Source organism: Perna viridis, chromosome 8 (genome assembly GCF_037379345.1).
Source record: "Perna viridis isolate PV_CMFRI_1.1 ecotype Kerala chromosome 8, ASM3737934v1, whole genome shotgun sequence".
NCBI classification, from domain to species: Eukaryota; Metazoa; Mollusca; class Bivalvia; order Mytilida; family Mytilidae; genus Perna; species Perna viridis.
The window spans coordinates 12,115,581-12,138,071 of record NC_142452.1 but is presented as its reverse complement, the minus strand read 5'-3'; positions in this window follow the sequence as shown (position 1 = coordinate 12,138,071).

Sequence of the window (22,491 nt, the reverse complement as noted above, 5' to 3'; positions counted from 1 at the left end):
CTGAGGAAAATTCAAAGTTGATCTGTAACTTGCCATGGTGAAGCATATATCAAGTGTTTATCTCCAAGCAATAAACAAGAACTGAAAACTGATTTGTCTGACTGACTGATGGATGGACTGATGGAGTGCAAATCTAAAGTCCCCTTCGGTGGAAGTCGCTGGAAGGGACTTAAAGGCTATTGCTTCTCTAATGAAAATTTGACATTATCATGAATAACTTTCCGACCATAGAAGCCAAACTTGACAAATTAAGTAACTTTCCCTTGCCCTTAGCGGTTTTTTCCAACTTGTTATTGGTGACAGAAATGATAGAACACTGGTCCCTGCTTTCTTTATCCATTTCTTCTTTCAAGCAATACTTATTCTTACCATATTTTAAGCTTGACTCTTGAAGTAAAAATAAATTCAATGATTCTACCAGCATGATAAAGTTGCTTCTCCTGAATGTATTCACTAAAGAAGCATCAACAAAGGACTCCTTCTGTTGGAATGCGTGCAAATAATCAACGTCTTGAAGCAGTAAGTACATACACATGACCATAAAACAGTATCCAAGCTTCAAACTCTGAAATGGAAGTAAAATTACATAAATATGTATATTATATAAACATTTATAATATGATGAAGGTGAAACCTTTAAACGCTCCCAAAGAAACATTAATAAAAACAAATTTTTTGTCAGCCCTTATTTGATATGTTATACCTTCAAGTATGGTAAATTTTGTAATGATATATATTTGCCCTAAAGCATTATACTAATTGTCATGGTCTGATATGTCTATTGGCCGAAATGTCCGGCATTCATAAAGAATTATTGGTTTTCATGGTCCGAAATGTCTTTGGGTCGAATTGTCCGGCATTGGTTAACATTTTGGTTCTTAAAATTTGTGAAACGTCTTAAAAGATTTCTTTTATTGTATTTAGTTTCGCTGCATTCTGTTTCATTTAGTATAGTTTAATTATGTTTTTATTATTACTACTTGATTCATTTTATTTAACTGTTTCATTTCAATTCTTTCTTTTATCAATTATTTTCGTTTCGTTTTGGTTTGTTTTCGTTTTGCAATTTTTATTACCAAAGAATAATGGGTAATATTGATGACGTAATTTTCGCTAACATCCGGGAGCCATACTGCAAACTATAAGGCCAACCCTATCTTGGAAAAACTATGATTCGATTTGTATTTAATTATCAAAACTAGCAAATATTTTCCAAGACTGGTTTGGCGCTCAATCGCACATACACAAGTATATGCAACTAAAGCTGCCATTATGCTGTTTTTCAGCTCCTGAAAATGCAGGTACAAACCAGATATTGATGCTTTTTCTTGTCATAAGTATACAGAACCAAGTTGATAATACAACTATAAATGAAATACATGATAGCTAATTTGGTTTCAATTCAAGAAAAGTTTTCAGTGAGGTTGAAGTAGGTTTTGTTTTTTTTGTTATTTTTCAAGTAATAAATGATTTCAGTAAAATAACAAATACCCAAATAGCACATTATGTGGTGTGCATCTAGACATACATGCATGAATGATAAAGTCTAGTTCTTTCATCTAAATTTTATCACTAAAGTGAATATTTTAGAAGGAGTTGAGCTTAGGAGGTTTTGGCATGTAAATACTTTGTATTATCTCCTCTTGCAGGCATCTGGCAAAAATGATCTTTTATTAAAGACCCATATGTACATGCCTACCATTACTGTATAATAAAACTGCTTTAAAATCTGTTTAGATCCCTGTAAATGCTATAACAGTAGACAGACCAGGACAAGTAGATTTTTTTATACTCATCAGAACTTATTGTCTGGGGTATATAAGTAGAGGCTTATACTCTTGAAAATATTGCAATACTGAAACCAAATAAAAACTAGAAATGTGTTGTTCCAGTCATCTGATCAACCCCAGTTTTTACAGTCAACCATAGAGACATTTTTTTGTAAATATTAAAAAAAAATAATAATTAACTCTTTTAATTGACTGATCCTACCTAAGTGATTGGGTTAACCATGTGCCCTGCACCTTAGTCACATTGTGAATAAAAATGGTGCATTATGCTACTCATATGCTGCAACAAAAGCATGTGTTTGAAGTGCTTCAGTCAAGTCTTTTCTTAAAGTTTTATGTGCCTAAACAAATGCCATTATTCATCCAGGAACAATTCTGATGGGGGAAAGAAATTGTAAAAAAAAAAAAAAAAATTCTGACCTACCAACACTATTTTAGTTAAAGAGATGACCAGAACCAAATATATTTTTTGTGTAAAGTAAAGCCATACAATATTATTGTTAAATAAGTTTTGAAAAAATTTTTTTACAAAAGGGTAATTTTTGCCTTCATCATTGCAATTCAAATCCTGTGGTTCCATTTCTTTAATCAATTTTACATAAATTGTTAAATAAGGTAATAAGATAGAGACAACTATCAAAGCTGATATCAAAACTTTCATAAAGGCCACAAAAATAATATGTCTGTTTCCTGCAATACTACCTACATTAGTTTTTTGTGCCAACCCAAAACATTTTATGGCCATTTTGGCTCAAGGACTGTTAAAGTCTAGCTTGTTTCCCCATTAACTCCATGTAAAATGTTTTTTTAAAAATAAAATGATTTCCCTACCTACCTGCTCTCTTCTTTTTTACAGTAAGCAGGAAACAAGACTTATTTTTTTTGCCTAATAGTAGTCAAACATGACAATTTAAGTTGGCTCTTAGCTTATTTTTTTCCCAACTTCTTATGGTTGAGAGGAACAGGAATTATAAAGATCTGGTCCCAATGTGTCTGCTCCCCTTATCTGTCTTTTAAACAATAACTATTCTTACCGTGTAAGCTTGCAAATTGAGAAATGAATAATTCTGTTCAATAATTCTGTCAGCATGATCAATTTGCCTCTCCTGAATGTGTTCATTGAAGAGACATCAACTAATTTCTACCACCAACGTGTAGATAATTATCATTTTGCAGCAATAGGTACATACATACATAAAACAGTATTCAAGCTTCAAACTCTGAAATGGAAGTAAAATTACTTAACGTTTTACATTATCTAAACATTGATACACATGAGATACATGTTAAGAAAATTTGGTTTAAATTAAATATAAAGCTTTCAATGAGGTTGACGTTAGTCCAGTAAAAATAAATTTTACTCTTCAACAAACTGGAATAGAAAATGTTTTGATTAAAATATACATGTAGCATTATGACCCAAATACACAAAGAAAAAAGTCAAACAAATTCTAATGTGGGGAAACCTCAAAATGTGCATTTCAATAAAATTGATAAGGGGAGATAATTCTGTAAAATAATGTTTTTTATCCTACACATGATATGTAACATTTTGAAATATGATAGGTGTATATAGATTTTTGGGAATTCGTTCATTAAAGAAAATTATTATTTTCAGGCACTTCCATAATTCTGAATTTTTTCTTCAAAATAAATTATATTGTTTATTTCCGCCTCTGTTAAAAGAATCTATTAACCATAAATAGAAGATTATTCTTTTAATCATTTTCATCAAAATTGGAATTCTTGAACTTCATGATGGTATCTTGAAAAATGGACACATGGTTAACTACTTAGTTTCCAAATCTAAGTTGTTGTTTGGAAGAAGACATGAAAATTCCTTTCAAGTTGTCGATGATCCTCTAATTAATGCTAAAATGTCTAAGCATAATTATGATTTAGTAAAATATATTTGGTTATTTTATCCATTTTGATAGAGTTATCTCCCCTTTCCAATTGTAATGCTAAAATTTAGTTAGACTTTTTTCTGTGTTTACATTCTCATTATGCTAAGCCTATACCTATACTATAGAACTTAAAATATCTTCTGTTGCAATTTATTCAGATTGAGAGCAAAACTTGACTGGACTAGTATAATTTAAACTCCTTCCTATCTTTTTTTAGTGAGAAATGATTTCAGTGAAATTACAAATACCCCAGTAGCAACAAATATGGTGTGCATCTAGACACACATGTATCAATAATATAGTTAAGTTCTTTCTACTTAATTTCATCAATAAACATTGAGTGTCTTAAGAGTTGGGCTTAAAGGGATTTGACATGTAAATGACTTTGGATTATCTCCTCTTGGTTTGGTTGAAATAAAGGAAAAACCTGTGCAGAAAGAATTAAATGATATGAAAATGCCTACCTACAGACATTATTTTTGTAGAATATTATGTAACAATAAACTGATACCTATCTTATCATGGCCTTGTTTATTTCCTCCATTTTCTTATGGGTGAGATGAAATAGGAATTATAGAACCCTGGTCCCCTGGTCCCTGCTTTCCAAATCCCTCTTTTATGCAATAATTAGCAAATAGTTCATGATGCTGAGGGTCATATGACAAAATACAGACTCTTATCCCCCCCTAAAAAAAATGACATGGAAATAAGCGTATTGAATTTTTTGGGGGGTCAAACTTTTTGCAATACGGCCCTATATCAGGAACTATTAATTACATCATACTTTTTAAATGTAGGTTACTCTGAATCATTCGTTTGAAAGAAAAATGAAAAACAAATACAACTTCTTAAATTATGATTTCACATTCATGATTTGAAAGCAAGTAGGTCAATATAATTCCCTACTGGTCCATGTAATATCATATGGAATGGCAGATTCCATAAAAAAGTTAACGAATATTCTTTTAACTAGAGCCTGGATCGCTCACCTGAAATGACGGGCAAAATTCTACTTTTGTAAAAGAGATGATATTTTCTCACAGAAAAAAAAACTAATAATCATACCTAAAGCCAAGAAAAAAATATTTCTGTTAAGGTTACACAGGATGAAAAATTATTGTTCTTAAAATTCTTGGCCTTAAGAACAATCATATTAACTTTCATTAAAATCAGTCCAATTATTTCATAGGTGGATATTTTCTCAAAGTAATAACCTAAAAATAGCAAAAACAAAGAGTAAAATGCATTACAACAAGTTAGAGCAACAGTAATTTCAATTGAAAATACAAGCACTCACCAAGTCAGGTCTAGGAAGTTTTTAAAAAAATTGGCAAAAATTCCATTTCAGAACCCATAACTCAAACAAGGTCCATTTCATCATGCTGAACAATTTCAATTCTTGTCAGATTTTAGCTAAACCAAACTGTTTTCCAAAGTCTGCAATTTTACCCCTATAGTCTTTTTCCAGTAAGCCATGCTTTTGCAAGATGAATATTGCAAATTTAGGTATGCTGTACACATGTAACATCTCTTAAACAGCATTAGATCTTAATACTTAGAATGTTCAAGATTCAAAAGTAAATTGTATACAAAAAGTACCTAAAACAAAAACACCCAAATATGGATTGTTAAGTATACCCTACAGAATATTCAAGTACTAAATTTGGCTACAACCTGTCCAGTATTTTTAGAAGAAAATATATTTGAAAAAGTTTACAGGTGATGACAACATCATGATGGCAATAGTACACATAGCTTATCGGGATAGGTGAGCTAAAGAGTACATTACTTATTCTTACCAAATAAGCTTGCCACTTGAGAACAGAAATAATTTAATAAATCTGTCATCATGATCATGTGTTCACTGAAGAAGTATTACTTCAAAGAACTCCACCAACAGAACACCATCTTGCAGCAACAGTTACATACACACATTATGACCATAAAAGAGTGTCCAGGCTTCTAACTCTGAAATGGAAGTTAAATTTCATGAACATTTACACCATCCAAACATTTATATACATGAGATAGTTACTAGAAAATTCAATAAAAGCTTTCAGTGAGGTTGAAGTATAGAATTTAAACTCCTTTTTTTATGAATAAGCATTAGACAAGAATTCAGTGAAATTAACAATACCCCAGTAGCTACACAGGTGGTGTGCATTTGACATACATGACATGTATTAACAATTTAGTTCTTTTATACTTAATTTCATGGGAAAGCTTTGAGTGTTTAGGAGGAGTTGGTTTTAAACCCCTCCAAGGGTTTTGACATGCAATTGACTGGATTACCTCCTCTTGATTTAGTTAATTGATTGATTAATTGATTGTTGGGGTTTAAGGTCCAAGCAGCAATATTTCAGCAATATTCACACGATGAACATGAAATGATGACCAAATGAAAAAAGGGATGGAACACAAGGATAATAGGGTCAACAAACTCAGATTGCCACTGGGAGGGATTGGTAGGTTGAGCAATATAACCTCCTATGGCGGAGCGCGAAGGTTCCTACTCCTATCGAATACCACGGCAAGGTTCTTTAACGTGCAAGGAACGTGGCATCTTTCCCAACACGGTGCACCACTATGGTTTGCAGTCAGGTTTTCCGTATTACAGCCTGACAACCCCAGCATGTAACACGCCAGGGGTACCCATTCCACCAACTGGGGCACACATCCCAGTTGCTCTGTGGGCAGAGTTCTAGCCGCCTGGCTAGGTTTCTGAGCACTATTTAGTCGCTTTTTACGACAGGCTTAGTGCTGCTGCAGGCCTATTCTTTTAACACCCAGACCTGCACGGGGCTGACTTGGTTGAAATAAAGATGTTACTTGCACAAAAAAAGAATTAAATTGAACATGCCTATTTTTCATTGAATGTAACAGTTAAAAGAAATCTTTTTTTGTGGACTTCCTAATTTTTTTTTTAAACGTATGGGTGACAGAAAATAGAAATAATAGTGATCTGTTCCCCTATGGTCCCTGCTTTTAAAATCCCGGTTTTTGAAGCAATTTTTTTTCTTACCATAAGCTTGCCACTTGAGAACTGAAAAAAACCAATAATTCTGTTAGCATGATCAATTTGCCTCTCCTGAATGTGGTCACTGAAGAAGCATCAACAAGGATTCTAGCCCATGACAACATCTTTAGATATATCATCTTGCAGCAATAAGTACATACACACGTCAATAAAACAGTGTTCAAGCATCTCACTCTGAAATGAAAAGTTAAATTACATGAAAATATACATCATATAAACATTTATTTACATAATTTAGATACATGATAACAAATTTGGTTTCAATTCGATTTCAGTGTGTTTGAAGTTAACTTTAAATTCTGTCTTATTTTTCAAATATAATGATACAAACATGTATTTAATACATGATGTTAGAGAAATTACCCCAGTAGCTACATGTGTAGTGAGCATGTAGACAGACATACAGGTACAAGTATTAATAGTTCTTTTAAGAGATTAATTATCCATATTAATTCACAAGTACACATGTAGACTAGGGCTATAACAATACACCTACCTAACCATACTATTGTGTTACAAGGGTAACAATATAATACAGTTCGATACGATACACAACAGCATGTTGCCCTATATATTTTCTTCAATTTGGAATAAAAAAATATTCAACAAATTTAATAAACAGCTGCACTATAAGCGCATGATACGCCCTTTCCCCTTTTAACTTGTCCTTATGCTTTTAATGAATTTATATGATCAACTAGAAATACTGTGAATACCCAACCCAACCAAAAAAAAAGGAAATAAAAAATGCACAAAAATTTGGCACTATCAAGGCTACCTCAATTTTAACTAAGTTTGTTGTCTTGATTTTTCACCCATACATTTCTAGCTTATTTAAAACACACTTTTCAGACAAGGTTACCAAGTACCTTTAATATTTATTAGTCGACCATCATAACAAATAGTCTGTTTTAAAAGATTTTTCAACAAATAAAATTTCACAAATTTATTCAAATTGGAAGGGAGCTTACTTCAATAGCTATAAATAATTCACCAAAGTTTTATAAAAGTTAGTGAAAGTGTTTTTGAGTAATTGTGCGAAAACTTGAAAATTCCACTTTTCTAAAGTATAAAAATTCATAACACAAAAACAAAAAATCTGAAATTATAAAAATCAAAAGGGAACTCATGTCGATAGATATGAACAATTCACCAAAGTTTCATAAAAGTTGGTGTAAGTGTTTTTGAGTTATTGTCCAAAAACTTGAAAATCCCCCCTTTTTTTAAGGAAAAAAAATTCACAAAACAGAAACAAAAATCTGAAATTTATAAAAATTGAAAGTGAGCTTACTTCATAGATATTATATTAAACAATTCACAAAAGTTTCATTAAAGTTGGTGAAAGCATTTTTGAGTTATTGTCCGAAAACTTGAAAATCCCCCTTTTTTCAAGTAAAAAAACGAAAAATCTGAAATTTATAAAAACCGAAACGGAACTTATGTCAATGGATATGAACAGTTCATTATAGTTTCATAGTGTTGGTTATTGCATTTCTGAGTTATTGTCAGAAGTGTGGACGACGGACGGACGGACAACAATATTCCATAACACGTCCCGTCTTTTACGGGCGTATACAAATGATAAAATTTAGTTGAAGCCAGGTTTCATTCTTAAAGTATATAACTTTGATCTTAACAAAGATTAATGGATTTTTTCTAACAAGACAAGTCCTACTTTACTATTTGCAAAGTAATCCCTGATCAACTGTTTGAAAAAAAAAATGTATTTTGATCTGTATTGTACCGAAACCTCAATCAAATATATCTATTGTAAAATGACATTAAAGGCTGTCCTATTGCCTGGAAGAAGTAAAACTGACATTCTGACAAAGATATGACATTAAAAGGCTGTCCTATTGCCTGGAAGAAGTAAAACTGACATTCTGACAAGGATATCACATTAAAGGCTGTCCTATTGCCTGGAAGAAGTAAAACTGACATTCTGACAAGGATATCACATTAAAGGCTGTCCTATTGCCTAGAAGAAGTAAAACTGACATTCTGACAAGGATATCACATTAAAGGCTGTCCTATTGCCTGGAAGAAGTAAAACTGACATTCTGACAAGGATATAACATTAAAGGCTGTCCTATTGCCTAGAAGAAGTAAAACTGACATTCTGACAAGGATATCACATTAAAAGGCGGTCCTATTGCTTGGGACAAGTAAAACAGATCTTCAGACATGGGTATGACATTAAAGGCTGTCCTATTGCTCAGGACAAGTAAAACAGACATTCAGACACGGGTATGACATTAAAGGCTGTCCTATTGCTCCGGACAAGTAAAACAGACATTCAGACATTTGTATGACATTAAAGGCTGTCCTTTTGCTCGGGACAAGTAAAACAGGCATTCAAACATGGGTATGACATTAAAGGCTGTCCTATTGCTCGGGACAAGTAAAACAGGCATTCAGACATTTGTATGACATTAAAGGCTGTCCTATTGCTCCGGACAAGTAAAACAGACATTCAGACATTTGTATGACATTAAAGGCTGTCCTATTGCTCCGGACAAGTAAAACAGACATTCAGACATTTGTATGACATTAAAGGCTGTCCTATTGCTCCGGACAAGTAAAACAGACATTCAGACATGGGTATGACATTAAAAGCTGTCCTATTGCTCCGGACAAGTAAAACAGACATTCAGACATTTGTATGACATTAAAGGCTGTCCTATTGCTCCGGACAAGTAAAACAGACATTCAGACATTTGTATGACATTAAAGGCTGTCCTATTGCTCCGGACAAGTAAAACAGACATTCAGATATGGGTATGACATTAAAAGCTGTCCTATTGCTCAGGACAAGTAAAACAGACATTCAGACATGGGTATGAAACTAAAGGCTGTCCTATTGCTCCGGACAAGTAAAACAGACATTCAGACATGGGTATGGCATTAAAAGGTGTCCTATTGCTCAGGACAAGTAAAACAGACATTCAGACATGGGTATGACACTAAAGGCTGTCCTATTGCTCCGGACAAGTAAAACAGACATTCAGACATGGGTATGACACTAAAGGCTGTCCTATTGCTCCGGACAAGTAAAACAGGCATTCAGACATGGGTATGACACTAAAGGCTGTCCTTTTGCTCGGGACAAGTAAAACAGACATTTAGACAAGTAAAAGTTCAATAATACTTGCTCTAAGTGTAACTAAATTTCTCTGAATTTTCAACATGGATTTTTAGTAGAGGGCAACCTAACTTTTACTTTAGGCAAATGAAACTTTCTTCAACTAGGCTCTCAAAAAGTTAACATCAGTCCCTGAGTAACAGTGATAGTGATAATATGATTTCAGAGAATTTCATTAAGATTTATATTAAACCAGGAAAATAAACTTAGTTAATCAGTATGGAATTGCCATAATTAGTAGTAAAATGTGATTCTTCAGTCAGTATGTTGCAGTATATCTATACATAAAAGGTAAACCTTGGTTCAAAATAGAGCAAAAATGTATAAATGTTGCCATATTGGAGAATAACACATGATTTCAACTCATTTTTCTTTACAAAAGAATGTGATCACATTTGGTGACAACGTTTTTACCACTGACAAAGTATTTAGCTCATGGAAGCATGTAGTCAATAAGTCTAAATAAAAAACCATAAATAAACCATCCAATTTCATAAGAAATTAGTTCAAGTTGAACGGATTTGATACTTCGTGACTTCATTCTGACAAGCAAATTTTGAAGGTGCTTGTAAATCTGTTTAGTCAGGGTTAAGTCACATTTTTTACACAAACATATACAATAAGTCTTTAATTTGTAAGAAAAAAAGAGTAATCAAGGAAACCAAGATTCTAGTGGAAATCAAAAGAATATCATCCAGGAACAAAGACCAGACATGGAAAACAGACAAACACAACAAAGAACATAAAGTAACTAAAACAATACATACAAGTAACAAAAGTAAATGAGCAACTTGGACTGCACTAAAAACTAGGAGCATGGACCAGGTGCACTGGTAGGGTAAACATAACTTTCACAATGTAACAGGACTGCAAACTTGTACAAATAAACAAATCCCTTTAAATTTGATGATAAACAAGAAATCTGTGAGCGAAGGCTCACAATTGATATCCCTGTCTTCACTCATGATATCAGGAAACAGGAAGTTGTCATCAAATTTTTTTTCCGAAAATAGATCTCAACATATGGCATACATGTACCTACAGGAAAAATGTATTAAAATTTAAAGGAGAAGTTGCTAAGAAAACTGTGACAGAAAAAAATTGTTACAGAGAGAAACATGGACACACAGACAAGGGTAAAACAGTATTCCCCGACTTCTTCAGAAGGGGGTATAAAAATCAGAACTACAATGTATTTAATGTAAAAGAGGAACAGAACATTCCAAGGCTCCATCATATCTAAACTGTTATCAGAGAGATTAGTCTCGCCTGGTTGATGTTGTTTGACTTAGCATAAGGGGTTCATCAAATCGCCTGAATATAGCTGAAATAATGCTGCTTTGGCATTAAACCTTTTAGGATTTAGGATTTAGGATTTTATTTGAAACTCAGGCACATTACAGTGCAACATAAGCATGTTATACAATACTAATCAAATATATAAAGACAATACAATATACATAGAATTACAATTAATGAATTCAAAAACATGGGGGATAGTGAGTTGACAGGTTTAAAAAAATGGACATATTTGTTTAACAAACGATGCTAAATTAATAAGAAGTTTGTTATGACAATATTTTAATAAACCAATCATTTTTGTTTCACTGGGATTGTTGATATAATATCGAGAAATGTGCTTCAACCGTTTTTCAAGTATACCAGGGTACTGGCAAATAAATAGATAATGAAATTCACTGCCAACCTCTCCGGAATTACATTTAGTGCATATTCGATTGTCTCTTTGGACATTCCTCCATCGTCCTGTCTCTACGGGGAATTTAATGTTTGATAATCGAAGTTTTGTAATATATAATCTTTGAGTAGAGTTTAGGCGAAGTAAATATGGTTCCAACACGAACTCATTTTTAAACTTAAGATAAAATTGCCCTCTCGATGTATTAGTAAGTTCAGCAAACCACTTTTGAACAAATTGGTCTTGGCATGAGTCTTCAGCCATAAAGAGCTTACATGTAGATAATCTGAGAAAATGAAAGTCAGACCAACTTCATTAAAAGTTGATTTAACAAATTTGATCCACTTTGTATCTAATAACTATTCTTGTTCAGGTTATATAGTAAAAGAGCAAATTTTGCAGATAACTTATTAGAGCCAACTAAAGAGTTCCAAAAGCACAGTATTCGACATTTAATATCAACAATCAATGGAAACCGACCAAGTTCACCGTAAACTATAGTCGGCGTCACATAAATAACATACTGTTAAAATTTGAATAAAAATATTTTCTACGACTTTATTGACACCTACCATCGTTTAAATTGTCTTAAATGACTTGCTCATTCGTTTAGCCAAACGGCTTCTCCCTAAACATTGAATCGTTAAATTCCGGTCAAATTTTAATTCTAGGTGCCAATATTTACATTGTAAAAAGTCGGCCATGTTTACAGTGATCGGGTTGCTAGGGGATGTTGTTTACGTTTAAATGGTTTGTCCAAAATCCTAAGAACCCAGAATGCACTTTGGCGTTATTTCGGATATCTCGGATTTATTTTACGCGAACAAGGTACAATACCGAGAAGTTGATCAAGCAGACGATTGTCACCGGAGTTCGACAGGAACTTACGAACTTCGTTTGTAAACAAATCGTCCCGTAAAAACCAACATGGCGGATATTAGTATGGGATTTTCCCGTAAGGATTTGTTACGCATGATTTAAGCTAATAAGCGACTTGTTTTTGAGAAGCTGTTTGGCTAAACGAATGAGCAAGTCATTTAAGACAATTTAAACGACGGTTGGTGTCAATAAAGTCATAGAAAATATTTTTATTCAAATTTTAACAGTATGTTATTTATGTGACGCCGAGTACAGATGGCTAGGGGTTGTTGCTCGAACTTGAAGAATTTTCTTTAAAAATTGCAAATGCACCTTTTCTATATTATCATTCTTTTCATACCCGATTACCTCACAACCAGAGAGCAAAATGGGTCGGACTAAAGTGTCAAATATTTTAAGTTATAAATCTATGGGTATATTAATGTTTCGTATCTTATAATATACAGAATACAACGCTTTTTGTGCTTGTTGAACAAGCTTTTTCTTAGTATTATCAAGATTACTATTATAATGGAACAAGATGCCTAAATAATTATAGGAATCACATACATCAAGCTTACTATCATTGAACATAAATTTTACATTTTGAGCGATCTTCTTTTTAGAAAATATGACCACCTTTGTCTTCTCCACATTAACATTTAACTTCCATTCCTTACAATAATCTCTAAAAGTATCAAGCATTTTTTGCATACCTCCAGCACTTTCTGAGATAAGTACTGTATCGTCGGCATAAAGAAGTAGAAAGATTCTTAAATAAAATTCTAACATATCATTACTTAAATCATCAATTAAACCTAGTGATACCACATCATTATTTTCTAAATACTTCTCTATATCATTTATGAAAAGTGAGAAAAGGAAGGGAGATAAATTTTCTCCCTGACGAACCCCAATATTACAAGCAAAAAAATCTGAGTTAATTCCATTTTTAGTTACACAAGATTTTACATTCTGATAGAGGTTGTAAATTACATTATAACATTTTCCGCTTATATACCCGAACAATCAATCAATCAATCATTTTGGAATGAACTTATCTGAAAACTTCACATTAAATTTCAACAGTCAATTTTCCAGTCAACAGACCATGACTGGGGGTATATGCATAAAATTGGCATGGATTTGTGATGCAATGATGGTAATGCATCTGTACACCAAATATCATTGACCTAGCATAAGGCTTCATTTTGAAATGAACTCATCAGAAAACTTAACATTCAGTTCGTGGACACCACCGTTGCTGCCCCTGGAAAAGTAAAACCTAAGTTTTGCCTTCCGTGACTTTTGTTGCAGACGAGACAAAAATTGTAACTTTTCAAAAATTTTTCCTTGAATATCAAAACAAATCAAATTGCTGTCACTGGTTGATCATACTTAACAATGTAACAGCTGATCTTAGTCTCACTCTCCATGCTTTATTTCATGTAAACTTATATTAGGTGGTCAAGTATCACTGAATTTGCTTACATTAGTTGTCTTATTTCAAACCTTGATTATTCTTCTGTTTTTCTTTGCTAATCAGCTATTAAGAAAGTTTTGAACTAAGTCTATCAGTGAGAGATAATAATTTATTAAAAATTTCAACTGCAAAAAAGGGTTCATACATTTATATAATTTATTTTGTATTCACTTTCTCAAAAAATTGCAGAAAAAGGGATTTTAACCAACCCTGACTTGATTGATAAGTATCATTGGCTGAAGTACTCATTTGGAAAATGGGGTATCACTTGTAGTGTGCTTAAGTAGAAGTGTTATTAAGAATCATGCAAATTATGTAATATTTGATACATCCAAAAAATCATGATTTTTATAAAGTTGAATTATAGGTCATATGATGAAATGTATAATTCATTCCAATCTGTCTGTTCATAGGTAATCATTCATATTGAAAATCCAATAGCTAATATTGTATTTCAGTGTCATAAACAGAGTTATCTTCCTTAATTTTGAACTCAACAGTTCATTCTATATAATACAAATAAGAACAAGGCTTATATGAAAAGTCACATGTTACTTCCTGTTCACTATAACATAACTAAATATCAAAAATAAAAATATGTAGGCTTTCTAACCATGAATCACATTTTGCATGATTCTTATCTGGAGTGCTACTTAAATATTCAACTTAGTTCATTCTATTGTCAGGGGTGTAATTGTTTGGGCAATTTTGACTTCTTTTATAGAACTTCATGGATACAGCCTGAACATAATGAGGGAAAGTCAGACAGGAAAAGCAAAAATGTGTCAACTTGTTTAAAAGATAACAAGAGGCTCCCACAGCCTGAACTGCTTACCTGGTTATTTTTTTTTCCTTCAAGGGCAAGGAGATGTCTGACAATTTTCACTCAAGAAGACTTTGGTAGGACTATCATAAGGATCATTTCAGCAATTAAAAGTTTTTTTCTACTCTATCATAGTTTTTAAGACGTTGGCTGAAAACTGAACGTAGATGTAGTTTTCTGAATTTAGGTGTAACCACAAGACAATTTTATCATTCTCAGCAGTTTTTTGTTAAATGGTGTATAATTTTACAATTGTGATGTCATCACAAGAAGCTTATTAATGCATGAGACACAGAACTATTTATACTCAATTTTGAACAAATTTTATGTTATTATGAAAGAGTTGATACTTTTGGACCATAATTATGGCATATATGCAATCTAGTTTTAATATGCCCCTACACCTTTCACTGAGGCAATAACACACAGATAAGTTTGACATGTTGACATTATTTAAATGTGTTAAAAATGGTTATTTTTTCATCATATCTTTCAGGGTAGATCCATGATTTCAGTTTGGGGGGTGCAAATAGAATCAAATGCTGTGTGGAATGAAACAAATTTTGGGGTTTAGAAATTAGTAAAAAAAATAAGATTTTTTGCTAAAAATGTAATTTTCAAACTTTTGAGCAGTAAATGTCCCGACATCCCCTCCTGCTAAGTAAGTGGTCAAGTGTTATATACATGATTAAAATATGAAATTACTGTATAAGCTGGTTAGGGGGATCCAAGGGGACACAAGACTGGAAATCACTGGAACTCCCACCCCTAAATAGGTAGTTAGTACTAACCCCTACAGGAATTTCTTAATCCACTAATGTTTGTCCCATGTAAACTGGGAAGGCCCTCATCCACCAATGTTTGTCCAATATAAACTGGGAAGGCCCTCATCCACCAATATTTGTCCCATGTAGACTGGGAAGGCCCTCATTATTTTGTATTTTGCTACTTTATCAGAAAAGACATGTCCTAGTAATAAAAACATATTGTCTCTACACATACATGGAGGACTCAGTACACCCAACTATCCACTTTCAGGGGAATATGAAGTTTTAAAAAATACTGCAGATCCTTTCTGAGGTTCCTAATTCATAACACAGAAATAAACCATTAAATGAACTTACCGCCACATATTCTCTGAAATCAGTAAATTCCGATCACTTGAGAGATCACTGTGTTACATGTAACCTTATAGGCTATACCCCATGTATGCGTCTTAAAATAAATATTCAGGGTTGAGGGAGTAAAATTCAAGTCCCTCAACTCCCCACTCTGTTTCAATTAAACATTCTTACCATTAAATATGTCACATCTTCGTCAGGGATAAGAAATCATCTTTGACGCGTCATGGCCTCATGGTCAACGTACTAATGTGGGTGAGTGGTGTTCAGGATTTTGGCGCGAATTCTGGTATTAATTAGTTAACCTAAACCGAAACGAAAATAAATGAACGCAACTGATTTCTAAATTTCAATATATTTTATATTATGGTTAGTCTGTACGTGAGGAAAAGTTTTGCTATAAAAAGAACAAGAACAATGGCAATAGAAATATTTAAAATACTTAATAATTTAGCACCTCCTGTCTTATCAAATCTTACTGAAAAGAAAGACCACAAGTATAATTTTAGATACACAAATTTATTGCAGATTCCAAGTGTGAAAACTACTAGCTATGGTAAGAGTATGCTGCACTTGCTGTTTGGAACTTTGGAATTCACTTCCAGAATGTTTTAGGCAAATTTCAAATTTGAATCGGTTGAAAAGTCAATTATCTTTCTGGAATGGTAAAGAATGTACTTGTCTTGTTTGCAAAAATTCAGACTAAAATTTTCTTACTGATGCAGCATACCAACCACACATACTAGACTTTTTTTTAGTTTTGTTTAGTTTTATTATTATTTTTTGGTTAATTTTTTAGGTGCACGATAGCTTTATTCCTTATTTGCTTATTATTTTATTCTTTAGCTAGTAGTAGTAGTATTTTTTAGTGTTTGTATGCTACAACTGCATGTATTCTCGTATCATAGTACTGACTGATATAATGTGTCTTTATGTTTGTCTAAATGTCTTCTGTGTGTATATGTATGTCTTGTTTTACTTACCTGCATGATTATGTATGACTGTAAATATTATGTTTGTCGGTTCAAAAGCTCATAAGAGCTTATGTTTATTGTTTTATGTCTTGCCGACTTTAAATAAAGCTTGTCTATGTCTATGTCTATGCTAAATATGGGAGGAACGGCATTTTATTTTTAGGGAGCCAGTGTAGGGAGCTAGGATCAAATGTTCCATAAAAATATAGGTCCTACACTTTTTCTTCGTCACAGAGCACCGATATTGTTTTTGAATATAATCAAAAAATAGGACAACAGTAGATACTGCTTTTTTGAATTTTCTTATGGGCTGACTGTCCTGCCTTTTTATGTATACACTTTACTTCCATATCTCAAACTCTAATATAGGCATAATTAATCATATATATATGGCCGATAGGCCAGTGAGCATAGTGGACACCGGATTTTATTTTATTCTTTTATTCGTACAATAATATACAATACAATGTGTGTGAGTGTGTGTGTGTCATGTACAATTTAGTCGGAAAAATACATGTGATGTTTCATAAAAATAATTAAGTATACATAAACACTTATCTGTACATGTACAATTATTCATTCTCCGTCACTGACGATCTCGCCGGCCAGGAAAAACCAGAAAAAAACGAAATCAACTACATTCCAGTCTAATTAAAATTAGACCTTGCGTTTTTTTTTTTATTTTTGATCCGGCGAAACAAATAAAAATCGGAGGGGCTACATTCAAGTATAGTGGAAAAATTTTTGGAAACCTGTGTCCGATACCAATGCGACAAATCGTCTCAAGAGTTATATTCGGACTTGTATAATAAAAAAATATAAATATTAATTACAAAAGTATTGTTATAAAAATATTTGTACCGTAATTATTCTTATAATTATTTGAACTTGTGTGTTGCCCTCACTGACTTGGGCTATGAAGTGACCAACCGGGAAAAAATTTCCCGCTCAAAATTGATAACACGTGATAAATATCACTACGCCAGGTCTCGTACTGTTAATACAATAATTTCTCCCCATACTACGAAACGTGAGAAATTATACTTATCCCAACTCTCCCCTTAAAAATCAAATGGCATTCTTTTTCGGTATAGCCTCAAGGAAGTTCAGTTAAATTCAATATAACTAGTGGTTTATGGTTCAATGGATATATATTGTTTGGTGGCCAGTGGGGTTGGATGGGTTAGCAAGGCCAGTTTTTAAATTTGACCGACGAGCCGAAGGAAGCATCTTCTGGCAAATTTCATTTTATATGAGTCAACAAAATACAAGAATTAAAACCCAAAATATGCAATCTGATGAAATCGAATGATACAACGAAAAACTACTTAACTTACTGATTTAAAATGTTACCACAAAAATTGATCAATTTTCAAAAACTGGTTTGATATTTATAAATGTATATTACATATAGAACTTGGACCAGCATACCCCCTCACCCTAAAGGGATTTTATGGACATATTTAAGGTTCATTACTGATAACTGTTACACATGACTGTCTATATGCCAAACAAAATGAAGTGCAGCGCTAGCTCAGAACTAAACACTAGTAATGGTCATGGAGGAGAAATGACGAAATTCGGTAAAAAAAATTGTGTCTTCCATAAAGCACTAAAACACAGATACAAAAAAAATGTTAGATACGATTGAAAAGCTCAGTTTTCAATCGTATGAATGAGTTCATGGTTCATAGTCTTTATTTTAAAATAATTGGCAAAGAATGAAAAAAAAATATCCCCACAATTTCCGTTGAAATTCCTTGCATTTGGAGGTAACCACGGGACATACTGTAAACCAGCAAAGGACATTTTGCAGGTATCTACTATATTTGAAGCCAGGTATTAGTGAGTTCGTACGAATGACCCCCTTTTTCAGACAATGTGTATCTTGTATATGAACTTACGTGACCATTGATTTATATAGTCATTATTAAAAATCCAAAAGATTTCTTTCAGAGGTATAATACATATGCACAAAAACCATTCATAAGGCTAACACGTATTGTGAGGAAAAAGTGACGCTAGAATACTTGAGTTCTACTATATTTTTAAAAATCTGAAAATTGCTTATTTTTCAGGTCTTTCAGTGACCAAAGTATTGAATATTTTGTCCTTCAAACATTTTTTGTAAGGTAAATTGTTCAGAACTATTCATTTTCGTTCTTCACTTTGAGAATATATTAGCAAAATTTTCCCTACTAGGCCATTTTTAAGGGAGTGGGGTAAAATTTTAATTTTTATTCAATTTTTTTCAAAACTTTACCACCTTTCTTAACCTTCATAGTCAAGAGGAAAATCTTCGTGTATCATTTTCATATACAATAAATATTTGTTTTACTTACTAGATGGTAGCAAAACGCTTAAAACTGAATTCTTAGAAATGACGTCGTGGCCTACTTCCTGGACAACGCTGCACTTTATTTCTTCTGTAAATATCTATCAACCTATTCAGGTTTGCAAAAATCCATTTGGGGTGGAGGTTTAGTTATTTGTCCTATAGACCAATATACACAGGGACGATTATGCCGAAAATCCGCTATATAGATGACGTTAAACAATCAACTACCAACGTCCTCAATCTATATTAACATGCGTGCTTTTTATGTTGGGATACCATTGAAGTTGTTCCGTGGTTATGGGGTATTGCTTAAAAACCAAGTAAGGTTATACGAAATGGACAGTGTTGCTCAAAATATTTCGGGGTTGAATCCATTTATTTACAAAAAGGGGGCAGTGATTCCATAAGGACATGGGCTCCAGGCTAGCATTTACTCATTTTTTTTGATAAATTCTGTAGAGGAACTCATTGTGTGACACGATTTTAAATCCATCTTTTTGTTGTATGCTTTGTACGTTATAAGTACCACAATGCGAACCCACACTGCTTGGATACAGAGAAATATATGGGTCATCTTTGTGTATTTTTTTTTGGGGGGGGTATGAGTTTGATGGTATTTTATTTTCCTTGTAGAAGAATTAAATACCCCAATACTGGAGCTGGTTTCTTTTCAATTGTAAGTTGAAATATTTGTAGACCTATTTGTCGTTCCTTTTTTGTTAGGTATTGTTGAGTAAATGTAAGAATCAATTTGCAGGACAACATATTTATTATTGAAATCTTTTTTCATCTCACATCAGCACAATTGGTAAAATTACTGGTAATAATAATAGATCATCACACCATATGGATGACAACAATGTGTATTATTTAAGGGGAGATAATGGTTGTGATGCCATTTCAGGTCTGCCTATTCTTCTTCATTTAATATTATGAAGCAAAAACTGAAAAATCACTTATCTATAATGAATTACTTCAGATTTTCTAATGCTATTTGAGTGGGTCAAAGTGATAGGAAAATAATGGCCATCTTACTAATTTCAGTCTGAGTAAAATCAAATTCAGATAATAAGAAACAATTGTGACATTTTGTCCCGTGATCTCTTTTAAATGAACAATAGCTATTTAAAAAAAAATAGCACACTTATGTTCCCAATAAGGAACAAAATACGGAACAATAGGTGCCTGTCTCTTACAATTATGCACAAACTTCTTAACAAAAGGGGGAACCAACCCATCAAACCATCCTAAGACAAGCTCTTATGTTAATGTACGTGTGATTGGACCTTGGAACCTAGAATCGTAGTACTTTTACAGGACATATAGGTATATGTGCGAAATTTCAGCTATAGCTTATCAACTAAGAAATAGTTGTAGAAAGATGAGTAGTAAATGTATCTAAAGGCAGTATTGTTTTCAACGGTTGTATCTCAAGACTAAGAGACAGACAGAGAGAAGATAGACAGACAGTTCTGACCTAAGTTTTCCTAAAATGAATTTCGACTTATTTATAAACTGGAAAAGGCCAACTAGCAGTTCGTAGTTCAATTATAGAAGATATCAAGAGAGCTTGTGTGTTTATTAAGTGTTCCATGTAAACAAACATGAATACGAAGACTGGCGCACTGCTAAGTTGCCACGTGCATTTTTAGTGTGATATTTTAAGATAAATTTAATGTCATTCGTAAATAGAATGATGGCAGGCGCGTAGCTGCCGTTAGGCAAAAAAGCTTTTGCCTTCACTTGATTATGCCTCCACTTTTTTTTTTTTTTTTTTTTTCTTTTTTTGAGATAAAATACATCCAGAAAAGACATAAATGATGCTCTAAAACGCTATCTCCGTGGAGCTTCGGGGGCTTCGCCCCTGGACCCCCTACCAGAGCTCCGCCCTGGACCTGCTGGGGGGCCTTAATCGGCCCCTAGACCCCCTGCCGTAATTTTGCCTACACTTCAATTTGGCCTCAGCTACGCGCCTGGATGGTTTCAAATCGAAGAGCTTAATGATAACCACTTACAACAATAAGCATATGTAAAGATCAGTCGATCCCGATTCTTTTATTTTATCAATAATTTTGTAATTCGACAATTATGTTAGTTGTAAAAATTCAGCAATCTATATAAATTGATTCAGTATTTGAGTATATTTTTATGCAAGCATTTCTTTCCTTTTCTTGCACCAAAATTGATTTAAACGTTTTAGTAGCCAAGCAACAAATATTTGCGTCACAAAAGTAATTTTGCGTTTATTAGTTCCGTTTAACTTACTTATAAATATTATTTATTCAATTTCATTTTAGGCTTTTTTTTCACAATTAAAACCTTAACAAATCTTTTGTAACCAAAAGACCAATTTCCTCTCAATGGAGAAGTTCCCAGCTTTCCTCCAAGAAAATTTAAACATGTATGTAAACTATATATACTATATAAACACAAGAATATGACAATTGTTTGTTTTTTGAATCAATAATACTGCAAAAAAAAAAGAAATTACTTTGAACATTTACATTTATAGCTGTCAGAATTGTACAAAGGTGTACATAGGCAAATGTATTTTGTCACTATACCATGCCACATCATCACAGTTTAAGCTGTGTCAATTTTAAAAAAAGAAAAAAAACCATTGAATGTAAATTAAGGTAAATGTTAATGATTAATGTTCACCACATTTCTACATTACAGGATAAATGCTTGTTTCCCGTTTGACATTCATCAATGAAATTACCTCAATATGTAAAAAATTTTTTTTTCAAGAAAATAAAAAAAAAGTTTTATATACAAAACAATATAATTTATTTCAGTATAATTGATAAAATTTGTTCCGAAGCTGTGTCAGTATTTGTATTGTACTATAATTAAAGCCTACATCACCGATGCAAATTAAAATATGGACATATTTTCAAAAGATAAAGATTAATTTCAATTCACATTTTCTGTTTGTTTGTTTTGTTTGTTTGTTGGGGTTTAACGTCCGAGCAGCAATATTTCAGCTATATTCAGACGATGAACATGGAATTAATGATAAAATGAACATGAAGTGATGATGAAATGAAAAAGGGATGGGACACAAGGACAATGGGGTCGACAAATTTTGATTGCCACTGGAAATAGGGAGAGATGGGTAGTGTCGGGCAATTTAGCCTCCTATGGCGGAGCACTATGGTTCCTACTCCGGGAGAATACCACAGTAGGGTTCCTTAACGTGCGAGGAACGTGGCATCTTTCCCAACACGGTGCACCACTATGGTTAGCGGTCAGGTTTTCCGTATTATAGCCTGACAACCCCAGCATGTAACACACCAGGGGTACCCCATTCCACCACCTG